General features: G+C 38.9%; 1 protein-coding gene and 1 long non-coding RNA gene across 2 annotated transcripts in view; one reads left to right on the top strand and one right to left on the bottom strand.

Annotated features, from left to right (window-relative positions):
- Positions 1–981: 981 nt before the first annotated feature.
- LOC129842285 (uncharacterized) lies at positions 982–4,259 on the top strand. The gene is made up of 3 exons (XR_008757536.1): positions 982–1,092; positions 3,341–3,382; positions 3,913–4,259. It is a non-coding gene; the product is annotated as an uncharacterized LOC129842285 (long non-coding RNA).
- A 5,569-nt stretch (positions 4,260–9,828) lies between these two features.
- The window catches only part of LOC129842282 (low affinity immunoglobulin gamma Fc region receptor II-like), a 48,789-nt gene continuing 36,102 nt past the window's right edge, over positions 9,829–22,515 (bottom strand). Inside the window, exon 10 of the mRNA XM_055910766.1 lies at positions 9,829–10,389. The gene's annotated coding sequence lies outside the window, so the exon portion shown is untranslated. The remainder of the gene's footprint in view (positions 10,390–22,515) is intronic.

The following is a 22,515-nucleotide window of genomic DNA, read 5'->3' as shown; positions in this document are numbered from 1 at the left end:
GAATACAACAGGTGTAGGTAGACCTCACAGTGAAATGCTGAATACAACAGGTGTAGTAGACCTTACAGTGAAATGCTGAATACAACAGGTGTAGTAGACCTTACAGTGAAATGCTGAATACAACAGGTGTAGTAGACCTTACAGTGAAATGCCGAATACAACAGGTGTAGTAGACCTTACAGTGAAATGCTGTATACAATAGGTGTAGTAGACCTCACAGTGAAATGCTGAATACAACAGGTGTAGTAGACCTTACAGTGAAATGCTGAATACAACAGGTGTAGTAGACCTCACAGTGAAATGCTGAATACAACAGGTGTAGTAGACCTTACAGTGAAATGCTGAATACAACAGGTGTAGTAGACCTCACAGTGAAATGCTGAATACAACAGGTGTAGTAGACCTCACAGTGAAATGATGAATACAACAGGTGTAGTAGACCTTACAGTGAAATGCTGAATACAACAGGTGTAGTAGACCTTACAGTGAAATGCTGAATACAACAGGTGTAGGTAGACCTTACAGTGAAACTTTTGAGCCCCTAACCAGCACTGCAGTTTAAAAAAATACGGATTAGAACAAGAAATAACAATATATACATGGGGGTGCCAGTACAGAGTCAATGTGCGGGGGCACCAGTTAGTTGCTGTAGTATGTACATGTAGGTAGCGTTATTAAAGAGACTATGCATAGATAACAGCAGAGAGTGGCAGTGGTGAGGAGAGGTAGGTGGGGGGGGGTGCAATGCAAATAGTCTGGGTAGCCATTTGACTAGATGTTCAGGAGTCTTATGGCTTGGGGGTAGAAGCTGTTTAGAAGCCTCTTGGACCTGAGATATTTACAGTCACCAGTATAAATATACTGCACATGTTACATTTATGAACACAATTATAAATCTGTGTGTGTCTGTGTGTGTGTGTATATATGTGTGTGTCTGTGTATATGGGTGTGTATTTTCATGTCTCTCTCCAGCACCATCTCCAGTGTTGTCCATGTCTCTACCCAGGCTTCTGTGTAGTCTACTGGTGGGGTCTCCCTACCTGCTGGTGACCATCATACTGCTGGTGAAATGCTGCAGGAGCAGGACTCAAGGTGAGAACCTGAGTTTATACAGGATCACCTCATTCCAATAAAATACCTGTTGTAAATCTGAATTATATCAAAGGAATGACAATACTGCAGTAGCTCTGACTGAGTCATGTTGTAAACTGCTGATAACTGTATCTGTGATTGAACCATGTTGATAACTGTATCTCTGATTGAACCATGTTGAAAGTGGTGATAACTGTATCTCTGATTGAACCATGTTGATAACTGTATCTCTGATTGAACCATGTTGATAACTGTAGCTCTGATTGAACCATGTTTAAAGTGTTGATAACTGTATCTCTAATTGAACCATGTTGTAAAGTGTTGATAACTGTAGCTCTGACTGAACCATGTTGTAAAGTGTTGATAACTGTAGCTCTGATTGAACCATGTTGTAAAGTGTTGATAACTGTAGCTCTGATTGAACCATGTTGTAAAGTGTTGATAACTGTATCTCTGATTGAACCATGTTTAAAGTGTTGATAACTGTATCTCTGATTGAACCATGTTGTAAAGTGTTGATAACTGTATCTCTGATTGAACCATGTTGTAAAGTGTTGATATCTGTATCTCTGATTGAACCATGTTGATAACTGTATCTCTGATTGAACCATGTTGATAACTGTATCTCTGATTGAACCGTGTTGTAAAGTGTTGATAACTGTTTTTCTGATTGAACCATGTTGTAAAGTGTTGATAACTGTATCTCTGATTGAACCATGTTGATAACTGTATCTCTGATTGAACCATGTTGATAACTGTATCTCTGATTGAACCGTGTTGTAAAGTGTTGATAACTGTATCTCTGATTGAACCATGTTGTAAAGTGTTGATAACTGTATCTCTGATTGAACCATGTTGTAAAGTGTTGATAACTGTAGCTCTGATTGAACCATGTTGTAAAGTGTTGATAACTGTATCTCTGATTGAACCATGTTGTAAAGTGTTGATAACTGTATCTCTGATTGAACCATGTTTAATGTGTTGATAACTGTATCTCTGATTGAACCATGTTGTAAAGTGTTGATAACTGTATCTCTGATTGAACCATGTTGTAAAGTGTTGATAACTGTAGCTCTGATTGAACCATGTTGTAAAGTGTTGATAACTGTATCTCTGATTGAACCATGTTTAAAGTGTTGATAACTGTATCTCTGATTGAACCATGTTGATAACTGTATCTCTGAACCATGTTGTAAAGTGTTGATAACTGTATCTCTGAACCATGTTGTAAAGTGTTGATAACTGTAGCTCTGATTGAACCATGTTGTAAAGTGTTGATAACTGTAGCTCTGATTGAACCATGTTGTAAAGTGTTGATAACTGTATCTCTGATTGAACCATGTTTAAAGTGTTGATAACTGTATCTCTGATTGAACCATGTTTAAAGTGGTGATAACTGTATCTCTGATTGAACCGTGTTGTAAAGTGTTGATAACTGTATCTCTGATTGAACCATGTTGATAACTGTATCTCTGATTGAACCATGTTGTAAAGTGTTGATAACTGTATCTCTGATTGAACCATGTTGTAAAGTGTTGATAACTGTATCTCTGATTGAACCATGTTGTAAAGTGTTGATAACTGTAGCTCTGATTGAACCATGTTGTAAAGTGTTTATAACTGTATCTCTGAACCATGTTGTAAAGTGTTGATAACTGTAGCTCTGATTGAACCATGTTGTAAAGTGTTGATAACTGTATCTCTGATTGAACCATGTTGTAAAGTGTTGATAACTGTATCTCTGATTGAACCATGTTGTAAAGTGTTGATAACTGTATCTCTGATTGAACCATGTTGTAAAGTGTTGATAACTGTATCTCTGATTGAACCATGTTGTAAAGTGTTGATAACTGTATCTCTGATTGAACCATGTTGTAAAGTGTTGATAACTGTATCTCTGATTGAACCATGTTGTAAAGTGTTGATAACTGTATCTCTGATTGAACCATGTTGTAAAGTGTTGATAACTGTAGCTCTGATTGAACCATGTTGTAAAGTGTTGATAACTGTATCTCTGAACCATGTTGTAAAGTGTTGATAACTGTAGCTCTGATTGAACCATGTTGTAAAGTGTTGATAACTGTAGCTCTGATTGAACCATGTTGTAAAGTGTTGATAACTGTATCTCTGATTGAACCATGTTGTAAAGTGTTGATAACTGTATCTCTGATTGAACCATGTTGTAAAGTGTTGATAACTGTATCTCTGATTGAACCATGTTGTAAAGTGTTGATAACTGTCTGTTTAGGTGAAACCAGGGTACCCAGGAAGACCCACCAAGACCAATTAGGTGAGTTTCTACCTTACAACACAACAGCTGCAGGGGCACAATATGGTATTCTGAACACAGTGTTTACTATATTATGTACCTCTTAGTAGAAGTAGAAAGTAGGATGGATTAGAGTCAACTACCAACATATATCATTGATATGATTTAATGCATTTAGGAGTAAATAGTCTGTTTATTGATAAGGAGTAAATAGCCCTGGAATTGATGAGGAGTAAATCGTCTGTTTATTGATAAGGAGTAAATAGCCTGGTATTGATAAGGAGTAAATAGCCCTGGTATTGATAAGGAGTAAATAGCCCTGGTATTGATAATGAGTAAATAGCCCTGGTATTGATAATTATTAAATAGCCCTGGAATTGATAAGGGAGACCTGGACATAAGCAGGAGCCTCATTGGAAATAATTTGATAGGATTCTAAGTAGCACAGTATTGACTAGTAAATCATCTGATATGATTTACATTTCTAAGTGGTTCTGTATTGGATAAGTAAATACATGGCCACACTGATGAACTACTTCTGTGTTGAACAGGTGATCGTGTTGAAGAAGAGTGAGGCTGAGGTCACCTGATCACCATAACAACCATCAGAATGGAACTCATGGAATTCTAATATAGAACTGTGAGTCACTATGCTGTATGTTGTTACATTGTAGCTCCACCTGCTGGAACAATAGTGGCATTTGATCAAATGTGATCTATTAACTGATACATGTATTATTCTGATTGGAATGTGTTTTAATATAATGTGTGTTGTATTATTCATTCAGCAGCTTTAACATCAGTCATATACTGGTCATATACTGTATAGCATTATGGTTGATACATTGTAAATGCCATAACTTTTCATGTCTATACAGATCAACTAATATGTGTTGAGGTTCAGTCATTATTGTCACAGGTTCAGTATAATGTTATACCGCTACATGTTACAGAGATAGAAAACATACAGGACAGGAGAATTCAATTATTACAATTATTTTTCCACTTTGGTCTCTATAGTAGTTCATCATTATTTGATTTAAACATGAAACTAATGTAGTCCTATTGTTTTATTGTGGTTGTTTTGTGCAAAACCATTATTTTTCATTTAATCATCCTGGTAAGATATTGCTTTTGTCTTTGTATCATATAGATTGAAATAAATGATTTTCCTCAACCATGTAGCCTGTTTTTTAATCTGTTCTGAATGACATCAAAACCACTCTGTTTGTAATCCCCCTACAGCCCCCAGGGCCTTGAGTATCTTCTAAATGCTCCATTCCAGGTTTCCCCTACAGCCCCCAGGGCCTTGAGTATCTTCTAAATGTTCCATTCCAGGTTCCCCCTACAGCCCCCAGTCATTTCTGCCATACTGCTCACAACTATCTAGTCAACAACTGACAGTGAAAGTCACATTTATTTTATATGATCAATGTTCTTGGCACATCCCAAGTTGTTGTAAATTGAAATATTTACTAAAGCGATTTTAGCAGTAAATCTTGGTGGGTCAAGGACATTTTTCTTCGATTCATGCCAACAAAGCCACTACACTCCACAACACAACACTAAACAATACATGAATTGCACTATAACGGTGACAAACGTTGCTCACAAACTATTTAGGGCCTACATAAAGCTGTACCAACAGCAGAGGCTTCTTTTCAGCACCATGCGGTGACTCCTTACCACTGCTACCCCTGAGCCTGCAGTTCCTATCGCTTCCACTGGATGTCAACAGTCTTTAGAAATTGGTTGAGGTTTTTCCTTTGAGAAATGAAGTAGCCATGTTCAGAATGAGGCTCCAGTGAAGTGTACTGTTTGTTAGAGGCGCGTTACCAGAAAGCATGCTACACATTGTTTTCCTCCGGTATTGAACACAGATCATCCCGTCTTCAATGTTATCGATTATTTACGTTAACTTCTAGTTCCTCCCAAACCCGGATCCGGGAGCACCCCCATCAGTAAAAAAGCTGACTAGCATAGCCTAGCATAGCGTCACAAGTAAATACTAGCATCTAAATATCATTAAATCACAAGTCCAAGACACCAGATGAAAGATACACATCTTGTGAATCCAGCCATCATTTCTGATTTTTAAAATGTTTTACAGGGAAGACACAATATGTAAATCTATTAGCTAACCACGTTAGCAAAAGACACCACTTTTTTTACTCCACCATTTTTTTACTGCATCAGTAGCTATCACAAATTCGATCAAAATAAAGATATAAATAGCCACTAACCAAGAAACAACCTCATCAGATGACAGTCTGATAACATATTTATTGTATAGCATATGTTTTGTTAGAAAAATGTGCATATTTCAGGTATAAATCATAGTTTACCATTGCATTGGTGATAGCTAGTGGTGGCGAGAAAAAATGGTGGACAAAGAAAAATGGTGTATTTTGCTAACGTGGTTAGCTAATAGATTTACATATTGTGTCTTCCCTGTAAAACATTTTAAAAAACAGAAATGATGGGTTTATTCACAAGATCTGTATCTTTCATCTGGTGTCTTGGACTTGTGATTTAATGATATTTAGATGCTACTATTTAATTGTGACGCTATGCTAGCGATGCTAATCAGTGTGGGGGGGGGGGGGTGGGGGGTGATCCCGGATCCGGGGTTGAGGTTCAGTAAAGGTTAACTACCTTATGATGTCTTTAACACCTATAACGAATAAAAACATGACCGGAGATATAGAACTACTAAAACGAAAGCTTTTGCAGGACGCATCTGTGATGTCACTCTTGCGCCAGGCGCCCCGTTGAAAAGAACGGTACTTCCGTTCAATGAGCTTTTATAGTGCCACAGTTGGTGCAATCCACTCCATTCAAATTCTCACCGCTTACTGACATCTAGAGGAAGGCGTATGCAGTGCATGTAGCCCCATAGCTTACATGGGGACTTATAAACTGACCCTAGAACAGGGACCTCGATTTCAGAAATCTCACTTCCTGACAGGAAATGTGCTGTAGAATGAGTTCTGTTTTACTCAGAGAAATAATTCAAACGGTTTTAGAATCTAGAGAGTGTTTTCTATCCAATAGTAATAATAATATGCATATTGTACTAGCAAGAATTGAGTAAGAGGCAGTTTAATTTGGGAACGAATTTTTACAAAGTCGAAATGGCGCCCCCCTATTGACAAAAGGTTTTAAAAAATACCTAAAGTTGTATTACAAATGTAGTTTGAAATCTTTGGACAAAGCTTACAGGTAACCTTTGAGATATTTTGTAGTCACGTTGTGCAAGTTGGAACCGGTGTTTTTCTGGATCAAACGCGTCAAATAAATGGACATTTTGGATATATATCGACTGAATTAATCGAACAAAAGGACCATTTGTGATGTTTATAGGACATATTGGAGTGCTAACAGAAGAAGCTCATCAAAGGTAAGGCATGAATTATATCTATATTTCTGCGTTTTGTGTCGCGCCGGGAGTGTTGAAATATGATGGTCTGTGATTGTTAGCTGGGGTGCTATCCTCAGATAATAGCATTGTTTGCTTTCGACGTAAAGCATTTTTGAAATCTGACACATTGGCTGGATTCACAACAAGTGTAGCTTAAAATTGGTATATTGAATGTGTGATTTCATGAAAGTTAAATTTTTATAGTAATTTATTTGAATTTAGCGCTCTGCATTTTCACTGGATGTTGGCCAGGTGGGACGCTACCGTCCCACATATCCCAGAGAGGTTAACAGCTTTTACCGCCAAGCTATATGACTGCTGGAAAATGTATAAAATGTCCACCCGGATAATTACACTTGTTTTTGCACAGCTGCTATTCACTGTTTATTACGTATGCATAGTCACTTTACCCCTACGTACATGTACAAATTACCTCGTCTAACCTGTATCCCCACATATTAACCTGTTGGGGATGGGGGCGCTGTTTAGACTATTTATGCTAATTGGGTACTTTTTTAAACGGCTTCCCACAAAATCCTTGATCGTACAATATGCATATTATTATTATTATTGGATAGAAAACAGTCTATAGTTTCTATAGGAGTTGAAATTTTGTCTCTAAGTGGAACAGAGCCCATTCTACAGCAATTTCCCTGACATGGATTCAGATTTCAGAAATGTTGGCCACTGTTCTGAAGTCAGTTTAAAGGGCACTGATTTTGCTATGACTATACGGACACTTCTTACGTCTTCCCCTGGATGCCTTTACGTGATGACGATTCCAATGGGGTCGATTGCGCGTTCACAGGCACTACAAATGAAAAAACCCTGTAGCTAGCAAGTCTTTTCTTGCTGCGTAACGCGCGTGGAGGACACCGACCCTCTCCTGTTCCAAGCGTTAGTTTAGCCTGTTATATTTCTCCGGTCATCTTTTCACTCGTTATAGGAGTTAAAAACATCATAAGGTAGTTAATTTAAAGCGTTTTATAGCAATTTATATCCGTTTAGTGCGATTTTGGGACATTTATTTCTTTAACGCTGTGAATAGGTGGGCACGCTTTCAGTTCATCCCGAACGCAGTTGGCATTTTCACATGGCAAGAGGACAGCTTTCCACCAAAAGACGATTCCTCCCAAGAAAGGATCCTTTGCCCAAGATACTGATGGAAGAACAGCTCAAGGTAGGACATTTTTATTATGATAAATCGTGTTTCTGTCGAAACATTTTAGTGGCTTAGTACGCCATGTTTTTTGACGTAGCTTCGCTTGGCGCAAACTGTATTGAAAAGTAAGGATAAATTTAAAAATGTAATAACGCAATTGTATTAAGAATTAAATTGTCTATCAATCCCTGTCCACCCTATATTTTTTAGTCACGTTTATGAGTATTTATGTATAAGAGTAGATCACTGTCTAAGTGGCGCAAGGAAATTTTCTGACCAACTGAGCTACATTTCACATTGTCTAACCATGATTTTGGTGGCTAAATATAAACATTTTCGATCAAACTGTATATGCATGTTGTAATGTGATGTTACAGGAGTGTCATCGGAAGAATTCTGAGAAGGTTAGTGAAAAAATTAATATCTTTTGGCGATGTTGACTTTTATCGCTCACTTTGGCTAGAATCAATGCTGGGCTGCTATGTGGTATGTGCTATGCTAATATAACGATTTATTGTGTTTTCGCTGTAAGACACTTAGAAAATCTGAAATATTGTCTGTATTCACAGGATCTGTGTCTTTCGATTCGTGTATGCTGTGTATTTTTACGAAATGTTTGATGATTAGTAAGTAGGTAAACACGTTGCTCTAAGTAGTTTTTCTATTCCATTTGTGACGGTGGGTGCAATTGTAACCTATGCCATCTACCTGAAATATGCACTTTTTTCTAACAAAACCTATCCCATACCATAAATATGTTATCAGACTGTCATCTAATGAGTTTTTTTGTTGGTTAGGGGCTATAAATATCTTAGTTTAGCCGAATTGGTGATGGCTACTGGTGTTGGTGGACAAATAAAAGATGGTGGATTATGCTAATGTGTTTTTAGGTAATAGATGTACATCTTTACATATTGTGTCTTCCCTGTAAAACATTTTAAAAATCGGACATGTTGACTGGATTCACAAGATCTGTGTCTTTCATTAGCTGTATTGGACTTTAATGTGTGAAAGTTAAATATTTAAAAAAATATTTTTTTTGAATTTCGCGGCACTGGTTTTTCAGTGGGGGGGGGGGGGGAGTGCCGCTAGCACCACGCTGATCCTAGACAGGTTAACTTGGTAACGGCACCCCCTGTATATAGCCTCGTTATTGTTATGTAATTTTATTGTTACTTTATATTTTCTTTTTTAATTTAGATTATTTAGTAAATATTTTCATAATTCTAATTCTTGAACTGCATTGTTAGTTAGGGGCTTGTAATTAAACATTTCACGGTAAAGGTCTACACCTGTTGTATTTGGCACATGACAAATAAAATGGCTTCAGAATGTGAGGTAGAGTAATCTGATCCTAGATCTGTGGTTAGGGACAACTTCTATTTGAAGTATCATCCATGTCTGCAGCCAGGGAATGTAATAGATGTATCACAGTGTACAGCATTACACCAGGACAACACATGGAGCACTGCCATCTAGTGGACAGATCAGGATACAACACATGGAGCACTACCATCTAGTGGACACATCAGGATACAACACATGGAGCACTGCCATCTAGAGGACAGATCAGGATACAACACAAGGAGCACTGCCATCTAGTGGACAGATCAGGATACAACACATGGAGCACTGCCATCTAGAGTACAGATCACTGCCATCTAGTGGACAGATCAGGATACAACACATGGAGCACTGGCATCTAGTGGACAGATCACTGCCATCTAGTGGACAGATCAGGATACAACACATGGAGCACTGCCATCTAGTGGACAGATCAGGATACAACACATGGAACACTGCCATCTAGTGGTTAAATCAGGATACAACACATATAACCTCCAGGTCTTGGAAGCTTTATTTGGCAAGTTGGCACCCATAAACTGGCGTTGCTGAAGATAAACACACACAATTACATTAAAAAAATATCAATTTGGACAAAAACAATTATTATATAAAACACATTGAAGCCTTTACATCATTCATCATGGACATAACACTACAACTGTCCTTCTGTTAGTAGTAATGAAGCCTTTACATCATTCATCATGGACATTACACTACAACTCTCCTTCTGTTAGTAGTAATGAAGCCTTTACTACTCATACTGTCAGCTGGTTCCAGTCAGTGGTGTCTGTATGTTCTCATGATAAACTAACTCTAACTCTGTTGATGGTGGTCAAGGCTGCAGCGTCTAAAGAGAAGTACATGTTAAACTAACTCTAACTCTGTTGTGGAAACTTCACACCTCTCTGTTGCTGATGCTGTTGATGGCAGTCAAGGCCGCAGTGTCTAAAGATAAGTGAGTTGGTGTGAAAAGGGAACGATTGAGAGAAGATAAGAGAAAGGAGAGTAAAGAGATGGACTGACAGGGTTGTGGTTATTCACCGCTGCTGAAGAGAGCATATTTTTCCATCCACCATGACGTTCTGATGAACAGGGTCACTAGCTAAAGAGAGAGGAGAGAGAGAGATGAGTGAGGGACAGAGGAGCTGATCCAGTCTACTGCAGTGAAGACCTCCAACACCACAGGAACATTTATACACCCCAACAGGTCTCAGTGTTTAATGTGTAATTAGATACATTTATACACCCCAACAGGCCTCAGTGTTTAATGTGCAGTTAGATACATTTATACACCCCAACAGGTCTCAGTGTTTAATGTGTAATTAGATACATTTATACACCCCAACAGGCCTCAGTGTTTAATGTGCAGTTAGATACATTTATACACCCCAACAGGTCTCAGTGTTTAATGTGTAATTAGATACATTTATACACCCCAACAGGTCTCAGTGTTTAACTTCTTGAGGGCAGGGGGCAGCATTTTCAATATCGGGAAAAATAGCATGCCAAAATTCAACTGCTTTTTACTCATCCCCAGAATATAAGATATGCATAGTATTAGTAGATTTGGATAGAAAACACTCTGAAGTCTCTAAAACTGTTTGAATCATGTCTGTGAGAATAACAGAACTTATGTAGCAGGCAAAACCCTGAGGACAAACCATTCAGAATTTGTATTTTTTTGATGTCACTGTCTTTTCAATGAGGTTTTTTAGAGACAGTTATAGACCCCAACAGGTCTCAGTGTTTAATGTGTAATTAGATACATTTATACACCCCAACAGGTCTCAGTGTTTAATGTGTAGTTAGATACATTTATACACCCCAACATACAGCCCAATTATTATGGCTGATTCAACCATGTGTTTGACTGGTGTTTTAAGGGTTTAGAACTCTGAATGTACATCATACAGAATACGTAGGTTCCCATAGAGACTAAAATAGACCCTGCTGCAGCAGTCAACAAAGGGGAGGGGGAGTGGGTGATGTGGTTCACAAATAGCTCTAACCTCAAACAGCCACAGATCTCCTGCTCTGAACAGCCTCTATTTTTACTAATGCTGTCAGTTGTAAGGAAGTTTCATTTGGTGACTTTGGTTCTTTTGAGTATCATGCTATACTGTTAAAATGTCAGCCACCAGACCAGAACATCATGTTATACTGTATAAATGTCAGCCACCAGACCAGAGCATCATGTTATACTGTTTAAATGTCAGCCACCAGAGCATCATGTTATACTGTTTAAATGTCAGCCACCAGAGCATCATGTTATACTGTTTAAATGTCAGCCACCAGACTAGAGGATCATGTTATACTGTTTAAATGTCAGCCACCAGACCAGAGCATCATGTTATACTGTTTAAATGTCAGCTACCAGACCAGAGCATCATGTTATACTGTTTAAATGTCACCCACCAGACCAGAGCATCATGTTATACTGTTTAAATGTCAGTCACCAGACCAGAGCATCATGTTATACTGTTTAAATGTCAGCCACCAGACCAGAGCATCATGTTATACTGTTTATATGTCAGCCACCAGACCAGAGCATCATGTTATACTGTTAAAATGTCATCCACCAGACCAGAGCATCATGTTATACTGTTTAAATGTCAGCCACCAGAGCATCATGTTATACTGTTAAATTTCAGCCACCAGACCAGAGCATCATGTTATACTGTTAAAATGTCAGCCACCAGACCAGAGCATCATGTTATACTGTTTAAATGTCAGCCACCAGAGCATCATGTTATACTGTTTAAATTTCAGCCGCCAGACCAGAGCATCATGTTATACTGTTTAAATGTCAGACACCAGACCAGAGCATCATGTTATATTGTTTAAATGTCAGCCACCAGACCAGATCATCATGTTATACTGTTTAAATGTCAGCCACCAGAGCATCATGTTATACTGTTGAAATGTCAGCCACCAGAGCATCATTTTATACTGTTTAAATGTCAGCCACCAGAGCATCATGTTATACTGTTTAAATGTCAGACACCAGACCAGAGCATCATCTTATACTGTTGAAATATCAGCCACCAGACCAGAGCATCATCTTATACTGTTGAAATATCAGCCACCAGACCAGAGCATCATCTTATACTGTTGAAATATCAGCCACCAGACCAGAGCATCATGTTATACTGTTTAAATGTCAGCCACCAGAGCATCATGTTATACTGTTTATATGTCAGCCACCAGAGCACCATGTTATACTGTTTAAATGTCAGCCACCAGACCAGAGCATCATGTTATACTGTTTAAATGTCAGCCACCAGACCAGAGCATCATGTTATACTGTTTAAATGTCAGCCACCAGACCAGAGCATCATGTTATACTGTTTAAATGTCAGCCATCAGACCAGAGCATCATGTTATACTGTTTATATGTCAGCCACCAGACCAGAGCACCATGTTATACTGTTTAAATGTCAGCCACCAGAGCATCATGTTATACTGTTTAAATGTCAGCCAACAGACCAGAGCATCATGTTATACTGTTTAAATGTCAGCCACCAGACCAGAGCATCATGTTATACTGTTTAAATGTCAGCCACCAGACCAGAGCATCATGTTATACTGTTGAAATATCAGCCACCAGACCAGAGCATCATGTTATACTGTTTAAATGTCAGCCACCAGAGCATCATGTTATACTGTTTATATGTCAGCCACCAGAGCACCATGTTATACTGTTTAAATGTCAGCCACCAGAGCACCATGTTATACTGTTTAAATGTCAGCCACCAGACCAGAGCATCATGTTATACTGTTTAAATGTCAGCCACCAGACCAGAGCGTCATGTTATACTGTTTAAATGTCAGCCACCAGACCAGAGCATCATGTTATACTGTTTAAATGTCAGCCACCAGACCAGAGCATCATGTTATACTGTTTAAATGTCAGCCACCAGACCAGAGCATCATGGTACACTGTTTAAATGTCAGCCACCAGAGCATCATGTTATACTGTTTAAATGTCAGACACCAGACCAGAGCATCATCATATACTGTTGAAATATCAGCCACCAGACCAGAGCATCATCTTATACTGTTGAAATATCAGCCACCAGACCAGAGCATCATCTTATACTGTTGAAATATCAGCCACCAGACCAGAGCATCATCTTATACTGTTTATATGTCAGCCACCAGAGCATCATGTTATACTGTTTAAATGTCAGCCACCAGAGCATCATGTTATACTGTTTATATGTCAGCCACCAGAGCACCATGTTATACTGTTTAAATGTCAGCCACCAGACCAGAGCATCATGTTATACTGTTTAAATGTCAGCCACCAGACCAGAGCATCATGTTATACTGTTTAAATGTCAGCCACCAGACCAGAGCATCATGTTATACTGTTTAAATGTCAGCCATCAGACCAGAGCATCATGTTATACTGTTTATATGTCAGCCACCAGACCAGAGCACCATGTTATACTGTTTAAATGTCAGCCACCAGAGCATCATGTTATACTGTTTAAATGTCAGCCACCAGACCAGAGCATCATGTTATACTGTTTAAATGTCAGCCACCAGACCAGAGCATCATGTTATACTGTTGAAATATCAGCCACCAGACCAGAGCATCATCTTATACTGTTTATATGTCAGCCACCAGAGCATCATGTTATACTGTTTAAATGTCAGCCACCAGAGCATCATGTTATACTGTTTATATGTCAGCCACCAGAGCACCATGCTATACTGTTTAAATGTCAGCCACCAGACCAGAGCATCATGTTATACTGTTTAAATGTCAGCCACCGGACCAGAGCATCATGTTATACTGTTTAAATGTCAGCCACCAGACCAGAGCATCATGTTATACTGTTTAAATGTCAGCCATCAGACCAGAGCATCATGTTATACTGTTTATATGTCAGCCACCAGACCAGAGCACCATGTTATACTGTTTAAATGTCAGCCACCAGAGCATCATGTTATACTGTTTAAATGTCAGCCAACAGACCAGAGCATCATGTTATACTGTTTAAATGTCAGCCACCAGACCAGAGCATCATGTTATACTGTTTAAATGTCAGCCACCAGACCAGAGCATCATGTTACACTGTTTAAATGTCAGCCACTAGACCAGAGCATCATGTTATACTGTTTAAATGTCAGCCACCAGACCAGAGCATCATGGTACACTGTTTAAATGTCAGCCACCAGAGCATCATGTTATACTGTTTAAATGTCAGCCACCAAACCAGAGCATCATGTTATACTGTTTAAATGTCAGCCACCAGAGCATCATGTTATACTGTTTAAATGTCAGCCACCAGAGCATCATGTTATACTGTTTAAATGTCAGCCACCAGACCAGAGCATCATGTTATACTGTTTGAATGTCAGCCACCAGACCAGAGCATCATGTTATACTGTTTAAATGTCAGCCATCAGACCAGAGCATCATGTTATACTGTTTAAATGTCAACCACCAGACCAGAGCACCATGTTATACTGTTTAAATGTCAGCCACCAGAGCATCATGTTATACTGTTTAAATGTCAGCCACCAGACCAGAGCATCATGTTATACTGTTTATATGTCAGCCACCAGAGCATCATTTTATACTGTTGAAATGTCAGCCACCAGAGCATCATGTTATACTGTTTAAATGTCAGCCACCAGACCAGAGCATCATGTTATACTGTTTAAATGTCAGCCACCAGACCAGAGCATCATGTTATACTGTTTAAATGTCAGCCACCAGAGCATCATGTTATACTGTTTAAATGTCAGCCACCAGACCAGAGCATCATGTTATACTGTTTAAATGTCAGCCACCAGACCAGAGCATCATGTTATACTGTTTAAATGTCAGCCACCAGACCAGAGCATCATGTTATACTGTTTAAATGTCAGCCACCAGACCAGAGCATCATGTTATACTGTTTAAATGTCAGCCACCAGAGCATCATGTTATACTGTTTAAATGTCAGCTACCAGACCAGAGCATCATGTTATACTGTTTAAATGTCAGCTACCAGACCAGAGCATCATGTTATACTGTTTAAATGTCAGCCACCAGACCAGAGCATCATGTTATACTGTTTAAATGTCAGCCACCAGACCAGAGCATCATGTTATACTGTTTAAATGTCAGCCACCAGAGCATCATGTTATACTGTTTAAATTTCAGCCACCAGACCAGAGCATCATGTTATACTGTTTAAATGTCAGACACCAGACCAGAGCATCATGTTATACTGTTTAAATGTCAGCCACCAGACCAGAGCATCATGCTATACTGTTTACATGTCAGCCACCAGACCAGAGCATCATGTTATACTGTTTAAATGTCAGCCACCAGACCAGAGCATCATGTTATACTGTTTAAATGTCAGCCACCAGAGCATCATGTTATACTGTTTAAATGTCAGCCACCAGACCAGAGCATCATGTTATACTGTTTAAATGTCAGCCATCAGACCAGAGCATCATGTTATACTGTTTATATGTCAGCCACCAGACCAGAGCACCATGTTATACTGTTTAAATGTCAGCCACCAGAGCATCATGTTATACTGTTTAAATGTAAGCCACCAGACCAGAGCATCATGTTATACTGTTTAAATGTCAGCCACCAGACCAGAGCATCATGTTATACTGTTGAAATATCAGCCACCAGACCAGAGCATCATCTTATACTGTTTATATGTCAGCCACCAGAGCATTATGTTATACTGTTTAAATGTCAGCCACCAGAGCATCATGTTATACTGTTTATATGTCAGCCACCAGAGCACCATGCTATACTGTTTAAATGTCAGCCACCAGACCAGAGCATCATGTTATACTGTTTAAATGTCAGCCACCAGACCAGAGCATCATGTTATACTGTTTAAATGTCAGCCACCAGACCAGAGCATCATGTTATACTGTTTAAATGTCAGCCATCAGACCAGAGCATCATGTTATACTGTTTATATGTCAGCCACCAGACCAGAGCACCATGTTATACTGTTTAAATGTCAGCCACCAGAGCATCATGTTATACTGTTTAAATGTCAGCCAACAGACCAGAGCATCATGTTATACTGTTTAAATGTCAGCCACCAGACCAGAGCATCATGTTATACTGTTTAAATGTCAGCCACCAGACCAGAGCATCATGTTATACTGTTTAAATGTCAGCCACCAGAGCATCATGTTATACTGTTTAAATGTCAGCCACCAGAGCATCATGTTATACTGTTTAAATGTCAGCCACCAGACCAGAGCATCATGTTATACTGTTTGAATGTCAGCCACCAGACCAGAGCATCATGTTATACTGTTTAAATGTCAGCCATCAGACCAGAGCATCATGTTATACTGTTTAAATGTCAGCCACCAGACCAGAGCATCATGTTATACTGTTTAAATGTCAACCACCAGACCAGAGCACCATGTTATACTGTTTAAATGTCAGCCACCAGAGCATCATGTTATACTGTTTAAATGTCAGCCACCAGACCAGAGCATCATGTTATACTGTTTATATGTCAGCCACCAGAGCATCATTTTATACTGTTGAAATGTCAGCCACCAGAGCATCATGTTATACTGTTTAAATGTCAGCCACCAGACCAGAGCATCATGTTATACTGTTTAAATGTCAGCCACCAGACCAGAGCATCATGTTATACTGTTTAAATGTCAGCCACCAGAGCATCATGTTATACTGTTTAAATGTCAGCCACCAGACCAGAGCATCATGTTATACTGTTTAAATGTCAGCCACCAGACCAGAGCATCATGTTATACTGTTTAAATGTCAGCCACCAGACCAGAGCATCATGTTATACTGTTTAAATGTCAGCCACCAGAGCATCATGTTATACTGTTTAAATGTCAGCTACCAGACCAGAGCATCATGTTATACTGTTTAAATGTCAGCTACCAGACCAGAGCATCATGTTATACTGTTTAAATGTCAGCCACCAGACCAGAGCATCATGTTATACTGTTTAAATGTCTGCCACCAGACCAGAGCATCATGTTATACTGTTTAAATGTCAGCCACCAGAGCATCATGTTATACTGTTTAAATTTCAGCCACCAGACCAGAGCATCATGTTATACTGTTTAAATGTCAGACACCAGACCAGAGCATCATGTTATACTGTTTAAATGTCAGCCACCAGACCAGAGCATTATGCTATACTGTTTACATGTCAGCCACCAGACCAGAAAATCATGTTATACTGTTTAAATGTCAGCCACCAGACCAGAGCATCATGTTATACTGTTTAAATGTCAGCCACCAGAGCATCATGTTATACTGTTTAAATGTCAGCCACCAGACCAGAGCACCATGTTATACTGTTTACATGTCAGCCACCAGACCAGAGCATCAAGTTATACTGTTTAAATGTCAGCCACCAGACCAGAGCATCATGTTATACTGTTTAAATGTCAGCCACCAGACCAGAGCATCATGCTATACTGTTTACATGTCAGCCACCAGAGCATCATGTTATACTGTTGAAATGTCAGCCACCAGACCAGAGCATCATGTTATACTGTTTAAATGTCAGCCACCAGACCAGAGCATCATGGTACACTGTTTAAATGTCAGCCACCAGAGCATCATGTTATACTGTTTAAATGTCAGCCATCAGACCAGAGCATCATGTTATACTGTTTATATGTCAGCCACCAGACCAGAGCACCATGTTATACTGTTTAAATGTCAGCCACCAGAGCATCATGTTATTCTGTTTAAATGTCAGCCACCAGACCAGAGCATCATGTTATACTGTTTAAATGTCAGCCACCAGACCAGAGCATCATGTTATACTGTTTAAATGTCAGCCACCAGAGCACCATGTTATACTGTTTAAATGTCAGCCACCAGACCAGAGCATCATGTTATACTGTTTAAATGTCAGCCACCACACCAGAGCATCATGTTATACTGTTTAAATGTCAGCCACCAGACCAGAGCATCATGTTATACTGTTTAAATGTCAGCCACCAGACCAGAGCATCATGTTATACTGTTGAAATGTCAGCCACCAGAGCATCATGTTATACTGTTTAAATGTCAGCCACCAGAGCATCATGTTATACTGTTTAAATGTCAGCCACCAGAGCATCATGTTATACTGTTTAAATGTCAGCCACCAGAGCATCATGTTATACTGTTTAAATGTCAGCCACCAGACCAGAGCATCATCTTATACTGTTGAAATATCAGCCACCAGACCAGAGCATCATCTTATACTGTTTAAATGTCAGCCACCAGACCAGAGCATCATGTTATACTGTTTAAATGTCAGCCACCAGACCAGAGCATCATGTTATACTGTTTAAATGTCAGCCACCAGAGCATCATCTTATACTGTTTATATGTCAGCCACCAGAGCATCATGTTATACTGTTTAAATGTCAGCCACCAGACCAGAGGATCATGTTATACTGTTTAAATGTCAGCCACCATACCAGACCATCATGTTATACTGTTTAAATGTCAGCCACCAGACCAGAGCATCATGTTATACTGTTTAAATGTCAGCCACCAGACCAGACCATCATGTTATACTGTTTAAATGTCAGCCATCAGACCAGAGCATCATTTTATACTGTTTAAATGTCAGCCACCAGACCAGAGCACCATGTTTTACTGTTTAAATGTCAGCCACCAGAGCATCATGTTATACTGTTTAAATGTCAGCCACCAGACCAGAGCATCATGTTATACTGTTTAAATGTCAGCCACCAGAGCATCATGTTATACTGTTTAAATGTCAGCCACCAGAGCATCATGTTATACTGTTTAAATGTCAGCCACCAGAGCATCATGTTATACTGTTGAAATATCAGCCACCAGACCAGAGCATCATGTTATACTGTTTAAATGTCAGCCATCAGACCAGAGCATCATGCTATACTGTTTAAATGTCAGCCACCAGACCAGAGCATCATGTTATACTGTTTAAATGTCAGCCACCAGACCAAAGCATCATGTTATACTGTTTAAATGTCAGCCACCAGACCAGAGCATCATCTTATACTGTTTAAATGTCAGCCACCAGACCAGAGCATCATGTTATACTGTTTAAATGTCAGCCACCATACCAGAGCATCATGTTATACTGTTTAAATGTCAGCCACCATACCAGAGCATCATGTTATACTGTTTATATGTCAGCCATCAGACCAGAGCATCATGCTATACTGTTTAAATGTCAGTCACCTGACCAGAGCATCATGTTATACTGTTAAAATGTCAGCCACCAGAGCATCATGTTATACTGTTTAAATGTCAGCCACCAGACCAGAGCATCATGTTATACTGTTTAAATGTCAGCCACCAGACCAGTGCATCATGTTATACTGTTTAAATGTCAGCCACCAGTGCTGGCCATAACCCTGTAAAGGCCACCAAACCACTGCTCCACTTTCTTTACTAATTTATCTGAACTATTGTCTATTGTCCTTGAGAACTATGATATAATCATTATGTTGGGAGATTTTAATATTCGTGTTGACAAAGAGACTGAATCTAAGGACATTGCAATTCTGAATCATTTTAGATCTATGGACATTATCCAACATGTTGCCTGGTCCAACCATAACCACAGCCACACTATAGAACTGGTTATTACCAAGGGGCTTTTTCCTGGGCTCACCCATAACCACAGCCATACTCTACACCTGGTTATTGCCAAGGTGCTTTCTACTCGGCCCACCCATAACCACAGTTATACTCTGGACCTGGTTAACTTGGAAAAAATCGTGCCCAAATGAAACGGCCTCGTACTCAATTCTTGCTCGTACAATATGCATATTATTATTACTATTGGATAGAAAACACTCAAGTTTCTAAAACCGTTTGAATTATATCTGTGAGTAAAACAGAACTCATTTTGCAGCAAACTTCCTGTCAGAAAGTGAAAAATCTGAAATCGAGGCTCTGTTCCAGGGCCTCCCTAATCGTTTGCTTGAAATCTATTAGTATACATGCACTTCATACGCCTTCCACTAGATGTCAATAGGCTGTGAGAGATGAAGTGGGGTCTCTAGCTCTTTCTATGGTCAAAAGAGACAGCTTGGAATGACAGGACCCCAATTTCCTTTGCTCAGGAAGACGCGGAAAGGACTTCCGTATTGGCTTCTGAAAAGCTTTTGTTATAGACGGCTAAAATCTCCGGCTTTGATTTTATTTGATAAATGTGACAATATCATCGTAAAGTATGTTTTTTCAATATAGTTTAATCAGATTATTGCAATTTTTTCGGGAGTTTTGGCGTGTTCCGTTCTCTGCGTTTGTTGACGAAGGAGAGCTTAGCGCCACTTGGCTAGTTTTGCTTGCTCATTCGAGAGGGAAAAAGGACATTCTAAATCCAAACAACGATTGTTCTGGACAAAGGACCACCTGTACAAGATTCTGATGGAAGCTCAACAAAAGTAGGACCCATTTATGGATATTGTACGAGCAAGAATTGAGTACGAGGCAGTTTAATTTGGGAACGATTTTTTACAAAGTGAAAACAGCGCCAACCCTATCCCAAAGAAGTAAAACTATCCCAAGAGGCATGGAGGCAGCCTTATAACTATCCCAAAGCCAAGGACCAAGAGCCATGGAGAGACAGCCTTTTAACTATCCCAAAGCCCAGGACCAAGAGGCATGGAGAGGCAGCCTTTAGTTATTATGCCCCCAGCCTCTGGAATACCCTGCCAGAGAACCTGAGGGGGGCTGAAACGGAACATATTTTAAAGAGATCTTAAAACATATATTTTTAGCTTTGCTTTTCCTCAGGGAGCTTTTTAGTCGTTCAGTTTTTATTGTTATTCTTTTGAAGCACATTGTGTTGCATTCCATGTCTGAAATGTGCTGTATAAATGACACTTGATTTAAATTGATTTGATCTCTATCTATCTCTCTATATCTTTCTCTCTCACACAGACATGTAACACACAACACAACCTCAAAATGCTAAATGCTACCAGCTAGGCCTCTGGGTGTAGTGGCTTGTGTGTGACTCTCAGATACAAAGCCTCTGGGTGTGAAAGTGAGACAGACAGACAAGTTCAGAAGAGATGGTACAGCATGCTACATCATTATTAACAAACACAACATGCTACATCATTCATAGCAAACACAACATGCTACATCATTCATAACACAACATGCTACATCATTCATAACACAACATGCTGCATCATTCATAGCAAACACAACATGCTACATCAATATTATCAAACACAACATGCTACATCATTCATAACACAACATGCTACATCATTCATAACACAACATGCTACATCATTATTAACAAACACAACATGCTACATCATTCATAACACAACATGCTACATCATTCATAACACAACATGCTACATCATTCATAACACAACATGCTACATCATTCATAACACAACATGCTACATCATTCATAACACAACATGCTACATCATTCATATCACAACATGCTACATCATTCATAACAAACACAACATGCTACATCATTCATAACAAACACAACATGCTATATCATTCATATCACAACATGCTACATCATTCATAACACAACATGCTACATCATTCATAACACAACATGCTACATCATTCATAACAAACACAACATGCTACATCATTCATAACACAACATGCTACATCATTCATAACACAACATGCTACATCATTCATAACAAACACAACATGCTACATCATTCATAACACAACATGCTACATCATTCATAACACAACATGCTACATCATTCATAACACAACATGCTACATCATTCATAACACAACATGCTACATCATTCATAACACAACATGCTACATCATTCATAACACAACATGCTACATCATTCATAACACAACATGCTATATCATTCATAACACAACATGCTACATCATTCATAACACAACATGCTACATCATTCATAACACAACATGCTACATCATTCATAACACAACATGCTACATCATTCATAACACAACATACTATATCATTCATAACACAACATGCTACATCATTCATAACAAACACAACATGCTACATCAATCATAACACAACATGCTACATCATTCTTAACACAACATGCTACATCATTCATAACACAACATGCTACATCATTCATAACAAACACAACATGCTACATCATTCATAACACAACATGCTACATCATTCATAACACAACATGCTACATCATTCATAACACAACATGCTACATCATTCATAACACAACATGCTACATCATTCATAA

This window comes from Salvelinus fontinalis, unplaced genomic scaffold (genome assembly GCF_029448725.1).
Source record: "Salvelinus fontinalis isolate EN_2023a unplaced genomic scaffold, ASM2944872v1 scaffold_0029, whole genome shotgun sequence".
In the NCBI taxonomy this organism is placed as follows: domain Eukaryota; kingdom Metazoa; phylum Chordata; class Actinopteri; order Salmoniformes; family Salmonidae; genus Salvelinus; species Salvelinus fontinalis.
The sequence above is the reverse complement of the archived record's forward strand: the minus strand, read 5'-3'. Positions and strand labels throughout refer to the sequence as shown.